Raw genomic sequence first — 24,328 nt, forward strand, 5'->3', positions numbered from 1 at the left:
GCTTAAATCGACAGTTTGGCTGCTAATACTGAATGAAAGCAAAGAGCAATTTAAAGCTGTTGGAGTTAGCATTTAAACAGCATAAGCACATACTTGCATACATAAGCATATAAATATAAATAACGCTGCTGTTTTTCAGTTTCTGACATAATTTGAAAGTGGGCGTTTGCACTTTACATTGTATGTAAATTTTAAGATGGATGGATCAAATGAAATGACCAGTCTCGCTTCATTTAGTGAGTATGACACATTACTATAAAATGTCAAATGTAAAAAAATAATTGCAAGTAATGTAAACATTCATGTCATGTATGCTGTTTAAAATATCAGCACCCCAACGTTGAACACCTTCATGCGTTCTCTGCAACGGCACTTTTTTGACCTAATTGAAGTTTTTAATTTATTGCTTTAATAATGGTTCTGTTATGGCTTTAATTTTTATTCTTGTTTAATATTTAAAATAGTAGTATTTGTAAAATAGTAAAATGAGTAGTAGTAAAATGAGTGGATTTTCCCATTTGTAAAGCACTGTTTATGACAGCAGTGTATAAGTGTGTGCCTTGCCTTGCTACTAATAGTCGTCTTTCAGCATCATGTGGCCACCAATTATGAAGAAGCAAATGACACTATACTGGTGGATGTCAGCTTCCATTCACTGAAAGTAATAGTCACCAGTTAGCATTTATAGCCACCATTAAGCATCAAGCAAATGACATCATGCTAATTGATGCACACTAGTGTCTTGATACAAGCAAGCTTTTCCTCTTGCTAGAGAAGGCAAGGCTAGCTACAAACTACATGCAAATGGTATGCTAACAGATGAAACGCTTCTTTTCATGGAAGTATAGTCACCAGTTAGCATAATGTAGCAAACAATTAGTATCAAGCAAAGATATCATGCTAACTGGTGGATACCGGCTTCCATTCACGGAAAATAACAGTTGCTAATTAGCATCACGTCACCAGTTATAATCAGGCAAATGACATTAGCATCATGAAGCTTCCAATTAGCTTCAAGCAAATAACATCTTGCTAACTGTTGGATAGCTTCTATCTATGGTAGCTATACTCAGCAGTAAGCATCATGTTGTCATTAGGATCTAGTCACTGACATTCTAACTGGTGCATCCTATAGCCAACTATTAGCATCCAGCAAAAGACATCATGCTTACTTGTGGATACTAATTTCTATAATTTTTTTTTTTTTTGTGGTTGCAAAAGTAAAACAGCACTACTGGTGCATTAAAATTATCCACTATTTTGAACATAAAGACAATAAAATGTTGACTGTGTGCGTGTTTAAGGGTTATGTGTGCATGTTGAAGGGTTATGATGCTCTTGCACATTAATTGTGAAACTGCTGTGTTTTGTTTGGTGGAGCAACCAGGCTGTGATATTGATCTCAACTGAATTTCTTGTGAAAACTTCCTGTTCAGCTCTAATGAACAGCGTGTGACTGGGGGCCTGTTATTACAAGTCACAGTGTATTTGAAGCCTATTATGGTGCTGGATATTAGTGCTGGACTATGTTGTTCCTTATAAAGGCCATGGCTAAAAAACGAAGTGTGTTTATATACAGAATGTCTTTGGTTACTGCCAAGAAATGTCACTAATGCTGTCCAGACTGCTAGCTGAGGTCCTAAGCTATGGAGAGTTCACGTCCCCTTCTCACCAACTGCTACTCATCATTTAACTCCAGACTAAAAATCAATGCACGGCAACACATAACATAAATATTTTTATTATAACCATGGTGAACAGAGATAGAGGCCAGTGGCGTTCCCATGTAAACAGTCCAGCAGCCCTCAGAATCTCTGTACTTTACAGTGTGCTGCCAAAAATATTGATATCATCGGCAAGCAATCAAGTGCTGTGACCTGGCATTTAAAACAGAGATAGTTATCAGTTTTTACTTGCATGTTCTTACACTTTCTAACATTCATAGTGTTACAGGGGAAGTCCACCAGTTTTTTAAACATTTCTGCACTAGAGAATCTTGAGTTGTTCACAGTGGTGGTGATTGGAACCAGACTATTTGAAAGGGACATTCAAAATTTAAATTTCAATTACATTTCTATTTAAAAAGTTATGTTAGTGGCTGAAAAAAGACCCTGTTGATCTTGAGTGTTTAGCCCAGAGTAAAGGTTCCCCTGCCTCTCTCTCGCTCTCTCTCACAGTCCCTCTGCTCTGCTGAATGATATATGGATGGATATTTGACTCTGTTTCTCTGGAATTTCTAATATCACATCATCCAGTCACATCATAAACAACGCCAGCCTTTGATCTCTCAGAACAAATCCTTTGAAGTAGCAGCTCTGGCCTCTGAGTGACTGCTCACATTAAAGAGAAAGTTTGACAAATTCACTCTAGTTTCCCTTCTTATGTCACCCCAAATCTGTTCAATCAGCTGAGACGTGTTTGGTGTCTGGAGTTTGCTTCTTCAATTTTAACACTGGAGCTACGAGGCTAATGTGGCTAACAGAAGCTTATACCCCACCAGCCATCATGTGAAGTAATTTCATGTGGTTTCTGACAATCTCAGAACTGTCACTGGGACAGTAACCCACTTGTCACTGGGGTGGAATACTCAAGGGTACATCGCAGTACCGTCATGGAACATAACTGTACCATAATAATCCATTGAAATTCTATTTTCCATGTTGCATCCACACACCCTATCTGGTCTCCAGGTTTTATATTTTATTGTTCTGTTTTAAAACTTTAGGTTATCAAAAGATACAAATATGCACTTTTACCTGGAAAAAAAGATTTAAAAGATTTAAAAGATTAAGATTCACAATTGGACCTTAAAACCACTGTTGTACCTTTGAGGGAACATTTCCATTGTTTGTACCTTGATGAACAAAAAGTACCTGCACACAACCTTTGTTTCTGACATTGTATTACACACTGTAATCTGTAAACACTCAGTCGTCCAGGTGGCTCTTGCTGTTTTTAGCTTCATGAGAAAGTACTTTAGCCTATGTTTATAGATAACAATGAGTCATACAGTGTCAGAAACCACATAAACAAGCCTGTTAGAGATACTCAACACCTCCACGCAGTTTCAGGATAGTGAGTGATGATTTAGGCAGTTAGCATCAGGTTAATTGGTGTACTATAAGCTTCTATACATTATCCTTATAATTCCAATACTAAAACTAAAGAAGAACACACAAATTCTAAGAGCAGAAAATGTAATAAGGGTTTTCTGTCTCTGACAGTTTAAAAAAACTCAAAGGCCTCTTTTCCAGGGCTGAACAGTTCTGAGCACAGAGGGCAACCTTTCCAGTGGCATTTCCACATGGACACAGTTTGACATGGAAAGCTTAAAAACATGGATTTTACGGTGCTGTTTGCTAACTGTACTGGGGGCCACATAACTGTTGGGTGGGATGATGTAACGATGTAGATACAAGGCTGTACGATGTAGGTTTGATTCTGACTAACAAAAGCTTTACTGACACAAGTTTAGATGATAATAACTCAGTTCTGTGGAAGTGAAATGAGCAGCTGATGTGAGAGGGACAGAAAGCTAGCTAAGCTAATGCTAGAAAGCTCCTCTCTCCTAGCTGACTTGGCATAGCTAAAAAGATCTGAACACTCCAGTGCAGGTTCGATTGTACTAACTGGTACTCTGACATCACAAGCAATAAAACTTACAACAGCAAGATCAAAGTCGAATGACTGGTGTTGAAGGGACAGAAAACTGAAATCGAACATATTCTGTAGTGCCTTACACCCGTGCATGTTGCCTCCCACTGCACTATGGGCTTGGTTCTAGTGAACTGATGATTAAAAATACTTGTTTGGGCGAAGACTTGTATCAAATTCAAATGACGGATGCTGAAATGACAGAAAGATAAAAAAAAAAATAGAATTGTTCTGTGGTGCTTAGAGCTGTAGTCTCCCGGGCGGTGCTAATGCTAAGGTGGTTAGTTATTCAGCTACAGGTGAAACCCACCACAAATGGAGTTATGACATAACTGAAGTGTGAGAAAAGACCATGCCTAAACTCCTACTTAATTCCAGCATCCTATAAATACCAGTTATTCACTCCTCCTACTCCTGATGAATTTTCGCAACTAACCTCCTCCCCTTTGTTCTCCACCTTGTCCACGCCTGCAATTGATCTTTAATATAGGGGGTTCGGCTTTCTCGCAACCCGCAGAAGCCGTACTGAACTCAAGCCCAAAATTTACCTCCTGTCATTATCTCACTTACTAAGGCATGGTCTGCATTCACAAATATAGGATGTTTCTGTAACAGATGTTCAAATAACACCTGTTTAGAGGATAAAGCAGATGAGAGCACACCAGAAGACTGAAGCTGGAGTGACAGATGGAATCAAACGTGTTTTAGAGTGGGTGGTGTGTGCATGGCTTTTAGCCTGTTAGCGGTTAACCACTTGTTTATGTAGCTTTCTCGAGTATTTTCTGTTTCTGATTTAGTGTTACAACAGATGGAAACCGAAAACTGTAAGCTGTCTCTTGAGTCCGGACCAGCACAGAACCGCCCAGTACAGCCCAAAGAACCATTTGGCTTGATAGTGGAAAAGTGCCAAAAGTTGCACGCAGAACATTCAGTCACTCCACTCATATTTTTTTAAATATATCTTTTTTATCACATTTATATTTGTATATTTGAAGCATTTTTATTATGTTTGTACATGGTTTTAAGCTTTCGTTTGAATCTTTTAGACATTGTTATGTCTATCCAGGGTTGTTTTATATATATTTAATGCTTGGTTCTGTGTATGTTAGGCTGGCTTTTTGCAAGTGTCTCGATTTCTTAAATGAAAGAGCCGGTTGAAACGCCAGTGACACATTACATCATTATGTCAAGTCAGATACTTTAAAATGATTGATTTTGTCAGATCAATGGACAAAAAACATAAGATGGCTTACTGAGCAGCTGAAAATAAGAACTCCAATATATGGTACAGAACTTTAGATAGATAGATAGATAGAAAAGAATTTGGTACATTTGGTACTCCAACTCCAACACTGTTTACTTTCTCACTCTCAGTGATGTTTAAATGTGTTAAAAATGTATTTGTATTTCTGTGTTTTTACAGTGTTCCTCAGATTACATGTTATTCATATTCGCCATGTCCATTTCTAATTCTGCTGCCACACCAATTGTGTTCTGTCTCTTAAAATGTTTGGTCACAACATACAAAAAAATGATTAGATTTTAGACATAGTGGATTCATTTTGCATGCTACAGCATCTGTGATAGATTGCATACCATAAAATAGAGAGTAAAATAGAGTGGAGAAGTGAAGAGCAGCCTTAACAGTACTTATTGACATGGGTGGCCCTGCTTGGTTTTAGAATAGTTAACATGGTTCTTCAAGGGTTCTTCAATTAAGCGATTGGCTTTATAAAGAACCATTCGCCTGCTTAAATGGTTCTTTGCATTGTGAAATGGTTTGGTTTTGATTTTAACAGTTCTGTGTAGACGTAGACTTTTTTGTGAGTACAGTATGTTTCACATCAGCCAATAAGTAAAGCTAATCCATCCAGATCCATTTTAAATAAATGAAAATATCCAAAATCCTGTATAATGCATTTTCCTGTCTGATACTTTTTGAAATTAATTTGCATTCCCGCATCTTCATTTTAAATATTAGTAAATGAACATTGAGCATGATAAAAGTTAGTGTTGTAGGTACTGATAAAATGCAGTTATAATTTGACATCTTTATTTGAGGTACATGTGTCTTACTCCAGACATGGTTAATGTGAAGTACAATGCAGGTCACAAACGTCAATACATAAGTTACATCTGTAAGCTTTATTACAACTACACACCACTGAAAACATTGAATATCGATTTTTTTTTCATATCAGTTGTTATTGCACATCATACCAGTACAGCGCAACAAAATGGAGTACAGTATTGAGCTTTTTAGCTTCTTAAGTTCTTTGGCCTGTAACAATAGTAGAAGTTTAGTGATATAAGCTTCTTTAAAGAAGCTTATATAACTAGGGCTTTCATTGTAGAGAAGAATCCCTTGGTCATAATTTATGTATTCAAGTGGTTCTTTGAGGGCTCACATGTCTATACAGAACCATTGCCTTTACTAAAGAACCATTGAAGAACCTTCTTTTTTAGTGTATAATATGTAATAAAGCAGAATGAAAATATGGAGCAGTATGGAGTGATATTTTATTATTAAAATACTTTAATACTAAATACTAATAAATATAAAGTAAGAGACTGTTGAGTAGCAGAATGAAGGCTGTAGCTGAACTTGCTGCTTGCTATGAAGAGCAGGAGGATAACTTGGGCGTGGCCTTTGACTTCATTCCCAAGGCAGCACTGTCACTAATATTGGCACAGATATTTGCAGGATTACTAAATAAACCTAATTAGGCTTTAAAATGGTCAGTGACAGCAACCAAAAGAAACGATTGTTTGTACTAAAAGAGTTTAAAAAGCTTGGCGTGCCCAGTTTTAATGGAAATGTATTCAGAAATTCTCCACATCCTGTTGGATTTACGGGAAGTGACTCTCTTAGTGTTTAACCACAGTGGGCTCAGCCTCTTTCATCATTAATGATCTACAGTGATGCTAACATCATCCTTTAACCTCCCCCGAGAGCATCCTCAGTGTCTGCATCCTGGGGCCATTGCCTAGCAACAGAGAAGCCCTAACCTAGCAACCAATGTGATAGGAGAGTGATGGAGGGAGTGAACTCGTCTCATGGGATCGAGGGAAGAACGTCTATTATGCATGAATTCTGCCTTTAGTCTTTGATGCAGTGACAGATCAGCCAGCAAAAAGCCTTCATCTAACAAAAGAGTATATTTAAAGCAATAGTTTGATCTGTTTGCTCCACTTAACCCAAATGTAGTTGATCAGCTGTGACATGTTTGATATTTAAAGTTTGCTTCTACAGTGTTAACAATGGAGCTATGAGGCTAATATAGCTAACAGGTAATGGAAGCTTATACCCACCAACTAGCATGGTGCTAACTGCATGATTAAGTCATCACACACAGATGCCAAACTGTGTGGAGGTGTTCAGTTTTTCTAATAGTCTTGATTATGTGACTCACTTGTGTATAAACATGGACAAAATTAAGTCTTCCAGGTGGCTGCTAGCACTTTTAGCGTTATGCTAATGTACACTGCTCAAAAAAATAAAGGGAACACTCAAATAACACATCCTAGGTCTGAATGAATTAAATATTCTCATTGAATACTTTGTTCTGTACAAAGTTGAATGTGCTGACAACAAAATCACACAAAAATCATCAATGGAAATCAAATGTATTAACCAATGGAGGCCTGGATTTGGAGTCACACACAAAATTAAAGTGGAAAAACACACTACAGGCTGATCAAACTTTGATGTAATGTCCTTAAAAGTCAAAACGAGGCTCAGTATTGTGTGTGGCCTCCACGTGCCTGTATGACCTCCCTACAATGCCTGGGCATGATCCTGATGAGGTGGCGGATGGGGAACGGGCTGGCCAGTTCATAGCTTCAATGCCTTCATCTTGCAGGAACTGCTGACACACTCCAGCCACATGAGGTCTAGCATTGTCCTGCATTAAGAGGAACCCAGGGCCAACCACACCAGCATATGGTCTCACAAGGGGTCTGAGGATTTCATCTCGCTACCTAATGGCAGTCAGGCTACCTCTGGCGAGCACATGGAGGGCTGTGCGGCCCTCCAAAGAAATGCCACCTCACACAGCAGATCGCTCTCCACGGCGTCTCCAGACGTCTGTCACACGTGCTCAGTGTGAACCTGCTTTCATCTGTGAAGAGCACAGGGCGCCAGTGGCGAATTTGCCAAACCTAGTGTTCTCTGGCAAATGCCAACCGTTTGTGCAGACACATGCACATTTGTTGTCTGCTGGAGGTCATTTTGCAGGGCTCTGGCAGTGCTCCTCCTGTTCCTCCTTGCACAAAGACAGAGGTAGCGGTCCTGCTGCTGGGTTGTTACCCTCCTACGGCCTCCTCCACGTCTCCTGGTGTACTGGCCTGTCTCCTGGCAGCGCCTCCAGCCTCTGGACAACTACGCTGACAGACACAGCAAACCTTCTTGCCACAGCTCGCATTGATGTGCCATCCTGGATGAGCCGCACTACCTGAGCCACTTGTGTGGGTTGTAGAGTCCGTCTCATGCTATCACGAGTGTGAAAGCACCACCAACATTCAAAAGTGACCAAAACATCAGCCAGAAAGCAGAAAGGTACTGAGAAGAGGTCTGTGGTCCCCACCTGCAGAACCACTCCTTTATTGAGTGTGTCTTGCTAATTGCCAATAATTTCCACCTGTTGTCTATTCCATTTGCACAACAGCTGTGAAATTGATTGTTAATCAGTGTTTGACAGTTTGCTTTCACAGAAGTTTGATTTACTTGGAGTTATATTGTGTTGTTTAAGTGTTCTCTTTATTTTTTTGAGCAGTGTACTTTAGTCCATGTTTATACATAACAGTTACACAGTATCAGAAACCACATAATCAAATCTATTAGACATTACTAAACTTGATGATGCTTATTGGTGGAGGATTTTCTTCCATTGCCTGTTAACTACATTAGACTAATAGCTCTAACACTAAAGAAGCAAACTTCAGAAATGCTTCTCAGCTGATCAGCTCCATTTGGATTAAGAGAAGTGAATAATAGAAGTAAAACAGAAATATCAATAAAATTATCCCTTTAACAAGACTAGCTTGCCCTTGACACCCTTTTTTAGAAGATATTAGACATAAAACTGCACTCTTCACGATGGTTCTTCAAGGATTCTTTAGTAAACACAATGGTTCTGCATAAAATCATGATCTTTAATTTTCATACTTAAATGGTTATTGCATGGTGAAATGTTCTTCAGACTGATGGAGAATATGTTGTAGATAGTTTTATAAAGCAGCAAAAAGGCGTCTTCTACAGCAGGGGTTGGCCACTTAACAAAAATGAATGCATCTTAGAAGCCACAAAATGTCCATTTTACCATCTTGGCTGTAAGTATGTCTCAGTATGTGTTAAAGTACTAGTGCAAGCTAAAAATATAAACAAAACAACAGACTTACTTAGCTCTGCTTTAAGATTTAGCTCAGCTATAGCTACTTTTCTCACATCTCCTGCAGGAAAATCTTCTAAAAGTAGAACAGTTTCTTGTAAAATGTCTCTCAGCATTCGATTTTTTTACAGAGCTGAACTAAGCTTCTCATTCTCCAACTTCTTGTTTTAATTTTTCCGTTCCACCTTAAACTGCTGCACCTATTTAAGGTGGAATTGGACAATTCGAACAAGAAGCTGGAAACGAATGCTATTTTAGTGTATGACAGTTTCAGGAAACCAGCTGAAGTGATTCTCCAAACAAGCGATGCTTGTTGTGACCAGCAGTCTGTGCTGATCTTCAGGGTTAGAGGGTGAATTAACAGTTCTATATTAACTCCAGTGTTTAAGACCATTTATTGTTAAACTGTGTTGAACGATCAGCACAGCTTTATTTTACTGTAAAGCAGGATTTTAAAAAAAAATTTTATGTCCAAATCTAATTCTGCTGTACAGTTACAACAGGACAGTAAAAGAGCTGCAAGTTGCTGTGGATGAGCAAGTTGACGACCCCTGTTCTTGAGCTTGAGATCATAATAGCAGAACCCCTCGTGGTGCTATATAGAACCATATACAACACATTCTCCATCAGTCAGAAGAACCATTTCTTCATGGAGATAGCTATTTAAGCATGCAAATGGTTCTTGGCATGTTCATGGTTTTAGAACCATTTTCTTTTAGAACCATATACTCAAGAGCCCTTGAAGAATCATGATTTTAATAGTGTAGTATTTATTATAATGAAGATTTACAAAATATTCTCCAGCATGGCCAGTAAGAGAAAACCATCAATACGGGGGCAAATCTCTGACAAATTTCACCACGTTCAGTTATTTTTGAGTATTTTATTGGAAAACAAATGAATATGCAAATGTACCTGCAGCAGCTATTAACACAGCAGTGCAATATACACAATAAAGGCAACAGACCAAGCTTTTATTTTGGATTTTTACATTTAAAATTAGCTGGGTTTTTTGGTGAAAAAATGAGTGCATACCTTATTGAATGTTTATCAACATTCAGAATTTAAGATTAGTACAGCTGAATCACCACCAAAGATCGATGCATCATGATGTACTTTTACATCAGCAGTCATGAGTTGAAGGTACAGACAGCACAGATGGGAATAGAGAACAAAAGAGGATGGAGAATCTCCTGAGAATTAAAACGAGGCCATCTTCTGAGGAGAGTGATGTAACTGCAGAGGGGAAATCTTTGCTTCAAAGTGTGATGAACTGTTGTTCCTCAGTTGTTCATTTTGCTGACTATTTTGGCTCATTAGTCATGTAAAGTGTGCAGAAGCTCATTAAAACAAGACTGCATTCATAAACAGCAATTTTAGAACATCATTCTTTTTTCTTTAGTGGCCTATTTTATTGTAGCTGTTATTCTCTAAACGCTCCACTAGATGGAGGTGTTCACTTATGCTGAACTCTCACGTCCTCTCAGTGGTCCTATTCACTAATTGTTCTTAAGAAGAATTTTCTCCTTTAAACCCACTTTAAACACAGTTTGACTCATTCATTGATTCATTCAATGTTTTCTTACTAGGGATTTGTTCTTAGGTAAGAAAGACTGCACACAATCAAGAGCACAAAGGTGAGAACAGTTCTGCGCTTTAAGAACACGTTATGAATCCCACATAGACTTTTTCTTAAGATCTTTATCAATAACATGTTTAAGAATGAGGCCTGATAAAATTTATGCTCTGTTTCTCAAGCTTTTCCTGACCACACATTCAGTCCAGATGTAATCCTGAGACATATATTATCTACACTGTCTGTCTGTATACATAAGGGTGAAAAGACTACTAATAATACTAATCCCTTCCTAGGAAAACCTGCTGTTACTGCAGTACAAATAAGTATTGTGATGCTCTACAAAAAGAGGACACACAGCTTCTGCTCAAACTGTAGGCTCTGTTTAAGGCTGTCTAAGGTCCAGCCTTGGAAGGAAGATGATAGCAGAGCATACTAATCTTACATATAGCTCACTATATGTGTGTGTATATATATATACACATATAGTGAGCTATATGTAAGATTAGTATATATATATATATATATATATATATATCAATGTTCATTCCCTGTATATCAAAGTTAATTCCTGATATATATGGAATATATATATATATATGTTGGAAGTGAACCTCCAACAGTATTGTTCCACAGCACTGGATGATCTCCAAAATCTCATTGGAGAAAAGCTGTGAGTGAAGTGACATCTGATATGCTCAACTGAGTACAGGATGCATTAGACTATGGTGTTGATGTTGTCCGTACAGCTGGAGGAGGTTCATACTGAGTGCTTAATAATTAATAATAATTACATAATAAAGTTTATGCTCAATTAAACAATTCTGTAATGAGAACAAGTGAAATAAATAATTTTGAAATCAGATGAATCACCCTGTATTCGTGTGTGTGTGTGTGTATACATATTATATTTATACTTTCACTTATAATAACCATATTTAGGAACTGAAGTTGGGGATTTGGCTTTGCTTTCATGTTGACATTTGCTTACTTTAATCTGACCTGTGCTGCCCACCTTTCCCCCATCCTCTTCTATGAAAACCAAAATATGGTCTCTGCCTATTTGAAGATAGCTGAAGAGGCACTGGAGACGGAATCTTGTTCTTGTGCTCGCTGCTGTCGTATTGTTTAATTTCTCTGATCAGATGGAGGATGAGTGAGTGTGAGTAGGAGTCAGTCAGATCTGAATTTTTGAATTAAAGGGAAGTGACCCAGCTCGCTTAGCATCTACATCTATGTATCATAAATAAGGTTAGAATAAATGTGAAAGAAGCACACAATTAATTTCACAAACACACATTAAAACACGTAAGATGAGACCTTTTAAGTGGACTCATTATTTTAGTCTCCCACCAGGTGGCAGTATTACACTGTTTATAATGTGCAATATGTAACATGTTTGCAGAGTCTAAATGACTAATATGATTCATAATGAGTACAGTTTGGAGCTCAGAGAGACTAAACTGGTCAGCACTGTTACAGAGATGATGATGAGCATGCAGATGGTGACTCTACAGTAGAGAACTGTGGAGAAATAACAAAATAGTGACGAGGAGAAACAAATTAAAGTACAAAAGCTGAAATCATCAACAGCTATTACATTCTACTGTTTCACTTCTTTACACTTATTGTCGTTATTAACTTCCTAGATATTTTCTGTCTTATATAGTATTTATAGTGCATGTATAGAAGTGTATACAGGTAGGTGTTTCTATTATTTAATCTTCAAAATTCCTTTCCATTAAGAAGCAGAATAATTATAAATGTAAGACTTTTCATAAATGGAGCTGCCAAATAAAATTAAATTTTTGGCCTAATTGCACTACTAACTAGTGGCTAGGGCTAACTAGGCTGACATAATGACTATGTTAAAGCCAGAGATATGTCATACTCCATGTAGGTGTTGTTTGTATTTTAATAAATGCCTTATTTTAGATTTTTGTTCCACTTCCCCTAAAAAAAGCAATGTATAATTAAATGAAAATGAATGTAATTTAGAGTTAAATACAATGCAGAATTACATGCAATGCACAGTCAAATGCAAAATTTATGCAATGCAGAATTAAATGTAGTACAGACCTAAATACAATGCAGAATTAACTGCAAAACAGAATATAGTATATATAGTATATAGTATAGTATATAGTATAATTGTATATATACGATATAGTTTAGAGTTAAATACAATAGAGAATTACACACCAAGTATAGTTAAATGCAATGCAAATTCTTATGCAATTCAGAATTAAATATAATTGAGTTAAATAAATTTGAGTTAAAAATAATGCAAAATTACATACAATGCAAAACTTTTCTTCAATGCAGAATTAACTGCAGTAATTGCACAGCCTGTTTACTAAATTTAGCTTTTCTAATGAAGTACTGTTGTGCATAATTGTAAATATTTTGATCTATTCTGTAAAAACATCACCTGTGTAGTTATGACCCATTAAAAAGAGTATCTTATCTCCGTCTTCAGGTATGTATGGCCTGACTTAAGTGGAGCTGTGTGACTGTGTGATTGTATCAGTTGAGTGCTGTACGGGCGAGTCCTGGCGTGACTCCGTGGAAAATAAGGAAGAAAAGTGAAGGAACAGAGATACAGAGATATGGCTCAGAGCAGCTGGATTTGACAGCATTAAATCTGATACCTGCTATTGTTACATCTGACAGTGACACGATCACAAAGCGCCTCACCTGCTCTGCTCCGGCTCTCTCAGCCACAGCACCTGTATCTCCTTCCATCTCTGCCACCCACTGTGTTTACTGCCCAACTCTGAGACCTTCTGTTTCCACTCCAGCTCTCTCAGGCCTGGATGCTCGGTAAATGCTTTCGAAGAGTTTAGACTCTTCCACATGTCTCACTGAAAGGCACGTTCCTGTTAATGTGCTGACTGACTCTGGATGCCTAGAGTTGCATGGATGACGTGCGTGTGAACATTTCAGAACTGGCAACATTTGCTTATGTACGCATGTCTATTTGAGATTATATTTCAGTTAAAGCTCCAGGTAACCTACATCTGTGCTTTTCCATTTTAAGTACACTCTAACAATTCCTATTACAAAATAACCCTGAAGAACCACCTTTTTGAAGAGTGTATGCTCTTAATAAAGATGGTTCCTCAAGGGTTCTTTAGTAAAGAAAGCAGTTCTAGATAGAACCATGAGCACTCAAAAGAACACTTTGCATGATTAAAGGGCTCTTAGCATCTTAAAAACATTCTTCAGATTGATGGAGAATGTGCTGTTTTTCTTGCTCCCTGAAAAGTAATGTAAAACAGAACAAACATAAAAGCTGCCCCCTGCTGATTAAAGCAAGTCTTGCATGCTATGTGGCTAAGTGTTAGCCAATTTATTTTTTCATATAGTGGCGGAGCTAGGAACACACTTTCAATAGTTTTTTCTTTCTTACCCTTTAGGGCTTCTGTAGGCGACTGATGTATCAGTCAGATTCGAGTGGACGGGGGAGAGGGTATCATGTTTTTCAGAGAAATTTGATCTGTGAAATGGGTAGTGATGAGTGAAAGAGTGGACAATTTTTTTTATAAAGACAGTCTGTAACACTCCTGCTGCTTTCAGGGCTTTGTAAATCAAGGGTCTGGGCCACTTGGTTGTGAGGCCTAAAAAGACGATGCATTTCTGTAACCATTGTAAATCTAATCAATATATGTAATTTCCCATATAGAAAAAAAAATGTTCCACACGTTCCAATATGTTCAGATATATTTTTTGTAATATATGAAACTTACCAAAAATGTATTTCTTAAATAACTTTTAAAAAAATACATTCATTAGTATGGTAGTATATTTGTTCAGTTGTATGTAGTTGTAGTAAAGGTTACAGATATACCTAAACAGCACTGACATCTGTGATCTGCACTGTACTTTACATTAACCATGTACATCTGCAGTAAGACACTCACACACAATGTATTTCAAATAAACAAGATATCAAATCATAATTTCTGAGTGTAATGTTTCTCTTTACATTTTAAAATAAATGCATTTTTAAATATATTTTGTTAACTTGGCAATATATCCTGAAATACATTTTAGTGTTTGAATGTACTTGTAATGGTGGGGAGCGAGGAGGTGGATGCATATGCGGACATAAGCGACTTTTATTAAGGGCAAATCCAGGGTCATAGTCAAAATGGTCCAGGTTCAAACAGCTGATACTGAGAGCAGGAGCCAAAACAAAACAAAAAAGCACATGGACAGGACTGGGAAGTAAACAACACAAGCGCATGGACAGGACAGGGAGGGGCCCTTTGTGACAGTATACTAACCCAGCCACGCCCCCCTCCCCAAGGCACCCCTAAACAAAAACAAACACAAACAAAAACACAATAGACCAATAGACCAAATACAGAGACAGAACTAAACAAGGACAGGCCAAAGGACACGTGGAACAGACGGAACCGGCAGAGAAACAGGAACAGAAGCCAAGGGCACAGGCAGAGAAACAGGCACACAAGCAGATACAGACACAAAAGCAGAAATGGGCACAGAAGCAGGGACACGAGAACAAGGAACAGAAGACAAGGGTACAGACACAGAAAACAGGAGACAACACCAGACACAGGAACAGACAAAACACAAACAGAACAAGGACAAAACACAGAGGGAGGATGAGAAGGCACAACACAAAACGATGCCACACGAGAGACGACCGGAGGCACAACAGGACGAAGAAAACGAACACAAGACAGATCACGCAAAAGACAGGGGAACAGGAACCAAAATGGATACAGGCACAGAAACGGACACAGACAGAAACTAGGACAGAAACGGAAGGAGAGACAGGAATGAAGACCACAACAGGAACGGGAATGGAAACGGGCACAGACACAACAGAAGGGAACAAAACCACACCAGGAACAGAGAAGGGCAAAAATGAAGGGACAGACAAAACAGGTGACACAGAAGCAGACACAGAAGGAACAGGAAGCCAATGGGGAACAGCAGAAACAGGTGGCCCACGGGGAACAGCAGACACAGGCGAGGGTGGGAACAAAGGGGCTGCGACGTCCACAGAGGCAGGCGAGCCTGCAGCGACATCCAAGTCTGCGAGCCAAGTACTGTCTAAAGGGTTTTCTGAATGTTCCTTCCATCTGACCATGTCTTGCACTGCAGGTCACTCCTCCCTGCAGCATAGCTCAAGACGGGCAGACCCAAGGCGCTTACCTGAGCTCACGTTGTCCAAATCGAAGACGGAATGGTCCTTCGCCTTCTTACGGGACTGACGAGTTGCTCATGTTCCCTCAGCACCAGGGTATTTGCTCTCACTGGCTTGGCGGTGTTGGGACACAGGTAACTTGGGCTGCGTAAAAACAGCTGGAGTTTGATCCCAACAGAACAACCACAGACCAGTGTGTCGCTTACTCACTGTGTCCTCTGGTGGCTGGTCTTTTTGTAATGGTGGGGAGCGAGGAGGCGGACACATATGCGGAGATGAGCGACTTTTATTAAGGGCAAATCCAGGGTCATGGTCAAAACGGTCCAGGTTCAAACAGCCGATACGGAGAGCAGGAGGGATAGACATGACAAAATGATCACAGAACCTCAAGCAAGAACCAAACACTACGAGAATACAATACACCCAACATGATCAAACATATCAAACAAACAAACAAAGACCAGCAAGAACCTCAGGAAAACACAGGGCTTAAATACAAACAGGGATAACGAGGGATAACGAGGGATAACCGGACGCAGGTGGAAAACAGGTGGGTACAATCAGGGGCGGAGTCACAAAACAAGGGGCCGGACTAAAAACCAAAACAAAGAAGCACATGGACAGGACTGGGAAGTAAACAACACAAGCACATGGACAGGACAGGGAGGGGCCAATCGTGGCAGTATTTCAGCATTTACTGCAATGTATTTGAAATGTATTTGAAATATGTAAAAATACATGTCTGTTTTTTCCATATGGGATTTCTCAAAATGAGATGGTTGTAAAAATATTTTAAGCTTATTAAACCTATTCATATAGTTTAAATATTTTTTTCTTGTGAAAATTATTCTATGGGCAGATCAGTTTGCTTATTTCAAGTGTTTTTATCTTTTTAACTCTAACATTTCACTTTTAACTAGAAAGGACTTAACTAGAAATGACTGAACACTTTACTAGACTTAATTAGAAATGGCTGCACACTTTTAACTAGAAAGTGACTTAAAACAAATAACACCGTTTAGAATTGACTTGAATAAACTTAATTTCATAATGAAAATTTATGCATATTAACTGCATACTAAGATGCTTTTACTTGCCAAGATATAATGTTTACAGTGCAATCTTGTCTAGTCTTGCTAAAAAGGCCACTTGGCAGTGTAGTTAGATGATGCCAAGGTGAAACAGGTTCCTATATGTTCCTGGTGCCCACCTGGTTTAAGAGAATTTTCAGCACCTTGGGATCTAATCCATGAGCGATGGATTAAAGAGAGGAGTAATTTATATTTTGGGTGAACAGGTTGAGTACACACTGCTGCTGTGCTCTGGAGAAGCTCAGCCTGAGCGTCCTGCTGTTCTAGCTATCTCTCACAGAGCTCTCCCAGAGGTGCTATTCTTTTTCTCGTTCTCTTTCTCCCACTCAGCGTTGACCCCACAATCAGGATATGTAAACATCCTCTCCAGGGAAGAGCTCTTTGTATGAAACGCCACCACAGGCCTCGCTGATTCGCCCAACCTGCAGTTCCAGATGTTGAGCTCAACCCTAGTCCCTCAGCATACGTTTAACCTTTGGCACAGTGGCTTGGTTTACACATAAATCTCCATAGCAACCAAAGGTCTTTGTGCTGTCTAGGCCAGCGGTGAACGGTCTCTTTCCCATTGTATATATTCCCCCCCGGACAACCTGAGGACCTGCAAGATTCAAGCACGAAGACTGTTTGTCAGATCCTGTAGACAGCCTTGCTGCGCTGATTTTACACACTTTCTGAGAGCCTTTTGTTTTGGGATTCACTGAACGGAGTCTGGAAGTAAAAGAACATGAGGGACTCCCACACATTCCCTTAACAGCCTGTTCCACCCCATAGATTCCTAACAGTGGTGGAAAAACGACATGCACAAACTCACGTCGAGTGTGTTTTGCTCTCCAAGTCCATGTCAACAACAGGACTGATTACCGTCTGCTCTGTCAGCATCATAAAACTCCAACATGTGTTGCTCTGGTTTGTGCACAAGTGCTCTTTGTATTGATCTTATAATAGAGCGTACAATAAAACAAATGAGAACTCTAGTCAGCAGTCTTTTACAGTGAGAAATAAAGCAGCTGCTTCAGTCAACCTTTAATGCAACTTCAGTTGCTTGAAACCTACACAGAACTAAATTGCAGAAATGTAAAGCATCCTGCAAAGCAATCGAAACTTGACTGCAAGATTTGCAAGTGTTTCATGAAACAGCCAATCTAAATGTTCTTACTAATTGTAAGAATTTTATATTACTCATTCCTAGACACCTAGAGTCATTTTATCTTGTATTTTATTAAATGTATTTCATTCCATTGCCAGATCATTTTACTTGTTTTGAGAAATAACAAAGATAATAGTATGTATTTCAAGAAAGACACTTTTAAAAGATAAAATAAGATAAATATAATAATACATGACAAAAAACAAATGCTATATTATTGTAGTTTATAATATATAATAGTATATATTACTTGTGTGTTATATATATATATATATATATATATATATAATACACAAGTAAAATGTCTACAAATAAGTTACATCATCTTACAATATTCGTAAAGCAATGTAATAAAGTGAAACATTACATATATTGACTAGATTTAGGATGTTTTCCATTTCTAAGATATCAGTTTTTGCAGTGTGCAGATAACCTATCTTGTGGTCATATTGAACAACAAAGCGATTGACCACTGGATCAATGGCCAGTAAAATAAAACTGGATTGCTTATTGGGCGGCTAAAAATGACTTAATACTGACCTCATTCACATTTAAGTTTTACATTTTGACCCACAGCAACAAACAAATGTGAGTTTCTCATAACTATTGTTACTGTAAGCAGCTGGATAAAGCAGCCACAACAGCTGTTTACATGGCTGCTTATTTATTCTCTGTTAGCTGCTTTTATCTTTGATCCATGTAGGTTCTTTTTTCCTTTTTTGAAGCATTTTTACATAAAACTAAGATTCATTTTGGAATGAAATAACGAAAAATTATGGACAGCAGCGACAGCTGGAAAAATTCCTTTCTTTGTTTTGAGGCTTTGACAAAAGACTTTACAAATGTAAGAGTTTTAAAAAATGCAGTTGCTATTTGTGCACATTTTTCATTTTAGTCAAAATATTTTGTATGCAATGTAACCTTCTCATCACACTGTGCTTACAAGAATCACATGAACTTTATATCTAAGCTGTTTATCTGTTTCAGCCAATGTTTCCCAATATGAATCTACTCGATATAGCTGAGTGCTACTGTTCTCATTTTCTTTTAATAAAGGATGTAAATGTAACATAGACATTAATTGTTCAAAAGACCTAATAGTACAAGAAGATTTAGGCTCCTTAGGGAATTATTTGAAAATTGTTTTGTTTGTAATATGATTATCCAGTTGCTTTGGTATGATTGGCTGAAGGTATAGGTCATGCGGCTGTGTATGTCAGACGTCATTTCTGGTAGGAAGCAGATGGTGCTGTGTGTTACCTACACAGTATAACTCTGTTCATGGTAAAACCAGAGACTGTGTGTTAATGATAACATAGTACAGATTGGTGACACCGACTCGATCTCACAGCTCTATCATCTTGAGTCTACTCTCTCTTCCACAACTATGTAACATCAATGTCCATGTCTGCTATTAAACCTTTGCACTCACTGACGTCTCAAGTCTCAAGTGGTGTTCTGGCCGACACACTGGAGTGAACAGAGTATAAATTTAACCAGTGCCCATTTTCACAACTTCTAACTGTACTCTTCAGTACATTGATGGTCCTTCAAGCTGGATGTTACTGTGTTTACCCCTAAAGATGGATCCTACTGAAGAGTATGATGCTCAAGGCGGACGTCCCAAGTGAAAACTAATTCACTCTCCCTGTTTTTTATAGTATACAATCGCCCACATGTCCGGCCGGACACTGAAGGACGACAGACTGTCGAGCCCTCCTGCTACCTACTTCAGACCAGCTGCCCATGCCCCAGCTACCACCACCTGCCTTGGACTAGCTGCCCACCCTACACTGATGTTCTCATAGACTCCTAGCTATTCCTAATACCAATACTACTGCTATTAGTATTAGTAGTATAATCACTTGTAGGTAGTTTGACCAGAGGAGGATGGGTCTCCCCTGGTGAGCCTGGTTCCTCGTCACTGTTGCCTCTGGCTTGCCCGCTGGGGGATTTTTTACATTTTTTACATTCTTGTTAAAACTTTGTCTTTTCTGGAATTCTGTGAAGCTGCTTTATGAGAGCATCCATAGTAAAAATCGCTATACAAATAAATTTGATTTGATTTGATACATATGGCCCCCACTCCGTTATGAAGATTATGAAGTAGATTTAGCTGGTTATCATTATGGACATGAAGAGGAGTGGACAGGGCATCAGGAGTGAAAGGCCAGTATGACCCACTCCAGCTCTTCTCATGGTTCTCCACCCCACCCGCAGCTGAGGCAGGATGAAATCCTAACAGAGACTGATATGTGCTACGCAGTCAGGAACTTGACACACAAAGCAGGGAATCAGCCAGCACACCAGCTGCACCCAGAGCAAGAACTTAATGGGAGGCTGAGAGATCACCCCACTTCTTCTCAGCCACATGTGCTCTTTAGACAGCCCGGAAGTGATATCAGAGCAGAGTTAGAAGAGATTCAGCATGAGTGCATTCTACTTCATCAATCACGACAGTATATCTCATCAGATTTAGCCGAAATTCGGTCAATCAGAGCAGACATGAAAAAACTTGTTGATACTGTTCGCCATCTTCAGCTTGGCTAGACTCCCTTTCACAATAATCAGTTGAAGTGAGATTCATGTATTAAGCAGCAAGGGCCTGCCTCATCACAGCTATGGTCACCCTGTAAGATTGAACCAGATATTGAGGAAGATGATGACTGGCCTGCACCGCCACCATGGCCAGATAAGCGAGAGGATGTGCCACCGCCTAGCAACCAGCCTCTCTCTGAATGCCTTGACCAGATGATGAATGAGCTTCAAGTCCTCAAGAATGAGACCCTAGCAAGCAACCAAGGTATGACATCCACAGAGAGACCATCCACACAAATTCTAGTCCATAATATCTCGTCCCAAGGGAAATACCATACCAGTGGGACTCCTTACCCTTCTCCAGTATTAACTAAGAACACCCCCGTATCCGGTAGAGCTCATTGGAATCAACTGACGACGCAGCACCACCTTTAACAACAGCCAGGTGTCCAACAGCACTCCTTGGGCACCCCAAAGCTGTAGCCACCTCCTCCCAGACCATCACTCAGTAACTACAACTCCATGACGGAGGCCTCTTACTGTGGGCCTCACCGAACTATCCCCAATTTTGTAAGCCGAGACCCAAGTGAGTTTACTCGCTTGAAAATTGCACTAGAGAATCTTCTACCAGTTGATGGGACTGAGCTGTTCAAATACCAGGTGTTAGTAGACTACCTAAAGTTGGAGAAAGTAAGACTGATTGCAGATGCCTACTTACACTCCCCCACACTATACACTGACAGTCTAGCAGCTCCGAATGATAAATTTGGCCAGCTCCACCAGATAGCATTGAAGCGGATTGCTACAGTGATGGATTCTCATGACATAAGACGTGGAGATACTGCTGCATTTGTGAAGTTTTTGTAACCTAGTACACAAGGAACACTGTCCACCTTGTGTATACAATAAGGGATTAACGAGAAACTTGTTTTATGTGGGTCAGATAGCAATGTACTACTGTAGAGTCTGAATAAAGAAATATCAGGCCTAAGCATACCGTGGTAGGAACTTTTGTTTTTACTTTCAATGTACCAATGCGACAAGAGCACAAGAATGTGGTTTCTTTTTTTTTTTTTTCTTTTAAGCGTCCGTGAATTGAACGTCAATGTGGGTGGGGTTCACCTTAATGCAGTCCTTTTGTTCTGAAATACAAAAAAAAATTTGTCTTTAGGCCTTTCTGTTCAAAATAAAATTTCACCTGCAGGTAAACAAAATCTTGAAGAAAAAAAATTGTAAGAATGTGAAATACGCGCTCTCTTACTTGGATCCTTATATATATTAAAAAAAAAACACAGCAGCAACAAATCCTCACGGGTCCGTTTGCATGGCATCAGCAGTCGGTCAGCATCACAGGGCACAGCAAAGTAGTCCCACAGAGCAAGATCTCTCCCATCTAGCATAAAATCAGGGTATTAGTGAGGTTATACGGATGAAAACTGAACATGTGCTGCAGCGCGATGTAACAGCGTGAACTACCCCATAATCTTTTCCTTTTATTTATTTATAATTATTATTCATCTATTTCTTTTCTTTTTAATTAATGTAGTTTACTATAATTTTCTGAGGATGTTAATAATTTTTTTTTTCTTTTTAGAGTGGATTACAACTTATTTGATCATTAATATTTTGAGTGGGTTACATCCTCCCCGGCTTAAATTCTAACGTCCCCGTTAGTTCCTTCTCTAAGTGACTGAGCAAGAATTTCAATCTGCCTCTTAAATGCCGTTAGAATACTACAAAGTTCTGAGTCTTGGCATGGTAACTACCATCTGCTGCTTATAACTGGCTCTGTAGCCAATCTGATAGATATGCAGGGGGTAGTCTCTTTCTGCATGGTCTACTGTCTTTCAAGACTGGAGTCACTGCAGGCTCATCCTCTACTTCTCTTTCCCCTCCTTCCTCCTCAAACTCAGCAGAACTATTTACAGCCTCTTGAATTTTTGAATTTCAGGATCCACCTCACTATGCCACTCGCTTGAATCCAAAAATAATTCAGGTGCATCAGGATTCAGTGTTGTTTCTGAATGTCCATCTTTATCCTCCTTTGATAATACACTTGCCTCAGTGCCGGACAGATCCATCTTTTCCAAAGAATCATCAGAAGACCCCTTTTCTGCCACTGGTTGTGAAGCTCGTGTCACTGGCCTTTGGTTGGTCCCTGGCTCCTCGTCATCATCATTCAGCTTTGCAGGCAAGAATCCGCAGGGCAGTAAAAGATCTCTATGTAGAATCCGCTCCCTCCCAGTACTGTTCTCCTCCCTGACAAGATAAACTGGGATGTTCTCATCTGGTTGTTTTACTACAACATAGACATTTGGCTCCCAAATGTCAGCTATTTTATGCTTTCTCCTGAGGCCCAAATTTCTGATCAAGACTCTGTCACCTTCTTCAATGACTGCAGCAGTTACCTTGGCATCCCAGCGCCTTTTGTTCATCAACTGACGTTTTTCTGCATTCTCTGACGCCAAACGTTATGCTTGCTTGAGTCTGTTTTTCAGGTCTCTCACATAAGTGGAGTGTGTTTTTATATTGTGACCTTCTGGGCTAATACCAAAGGAGAGATCAATTGGAAGTCGCGGCTGGCGACCAAACATTAAAAGGAATGGAGCCTCCCCTGTCGTGTCATTGCATGTGCAAATGTATGCATGGACTAAAGGCTTAACATACTTTCTCCAGTTCTCCTTTTTCTTTTCACTCAGGGTTCCAAGCAAGTCCAACAAGGTTCTATTAAACCTCTCCACAGGGTTTCCCCTGGGGTGATAGGGAGTGGTTCTGGATTTGACCCCTGACAATTTGCACAGCTCGGAAACCACCTCTGACTCGATATTGGCCCCCTGGTCACAATGCAGCCGGCGAGGAAATCCGTAGTGACTGATGAAGTTTTCCCATAGTACAGTTGCTACAGTTTTGGCTGTCTGATTACGGGTAGGAAAGGCTTGCGAGTATTTGGTAAAATAATCAGTGAGGACCAATATGTTCCGTATGTCTTTGGAGTCTGGTTCCAATGTAAGAAAGTCCATGCATACTAACTCAAGGGGCCCTTGAACCTTAATGTTCACCAATTCTCCGTACACATCTCTCACATGTTTTGCATTTGTCTTCCACATGTTTTGTCATCTTAGGCCAATAGAATCTGGCTCTTGCTTATTCAATAGTTCGAAGCCCATGTGGCCAACCTCATCATGCACACCTTCAAATGCTTGGCCTCTATGGCTTTGTGGTATGACTAGCTGGTAAAAGGTCTCTCCTGCTGGCCTCTTAATTTTACGGTACAAAACACCTTCTTTCAACACCAGCTTTGAGTTCTCTCTCAGTCGCAAACGCACTTCTGGCAGTTCCTTGCCTATGTCCAGAGTTTCCTTAATGACTCCCCTCTCCATAATTTCAATCATACAAGCTAAACTCGCATCAGCTCTCTGCAGATCATGCCAATCTCTTTGGGTCATACTAGGAAGAGAAGGCTGGCCTGGCCATGGCTCTGGCTCATCCAAATTCTCAGGAACAGCATCTTCATTACACAAGAGTGTCTCTACTGCTGCTACTTCAGATCCGTTCTCCTGAGTTTCTCCATCCACAGTGTTCATCAGTAACCACACATCGTGCCTCATACAAACAGCTCCCACTGCTCCAGCTTCAAGGACATTAAATTCATCTGAAGACTGCCAGATGCGGTTTATAAGATTTGACACTCTCTGCTTGAACTCCTCAGAGTCTGCATCCTCTTCTGCTTCTCCACAAGGTATTCTAGAAAGC

The sequence above is a fragment of the Pygocentrus nattereri genome, chromosome 9, assembly GCF_015220715.1.
Source record: "Pygocentrus nattereri isolate fPygNat1 chromosome 9, fPygNat1.pri, whole genome shotgun sequence".
NCBI lineage: Eukaryota > Metazoa > Chordata > Actinopteri > Characiformes > Serrasalmidae > Pygocentrus > Pygocentrus nattereri.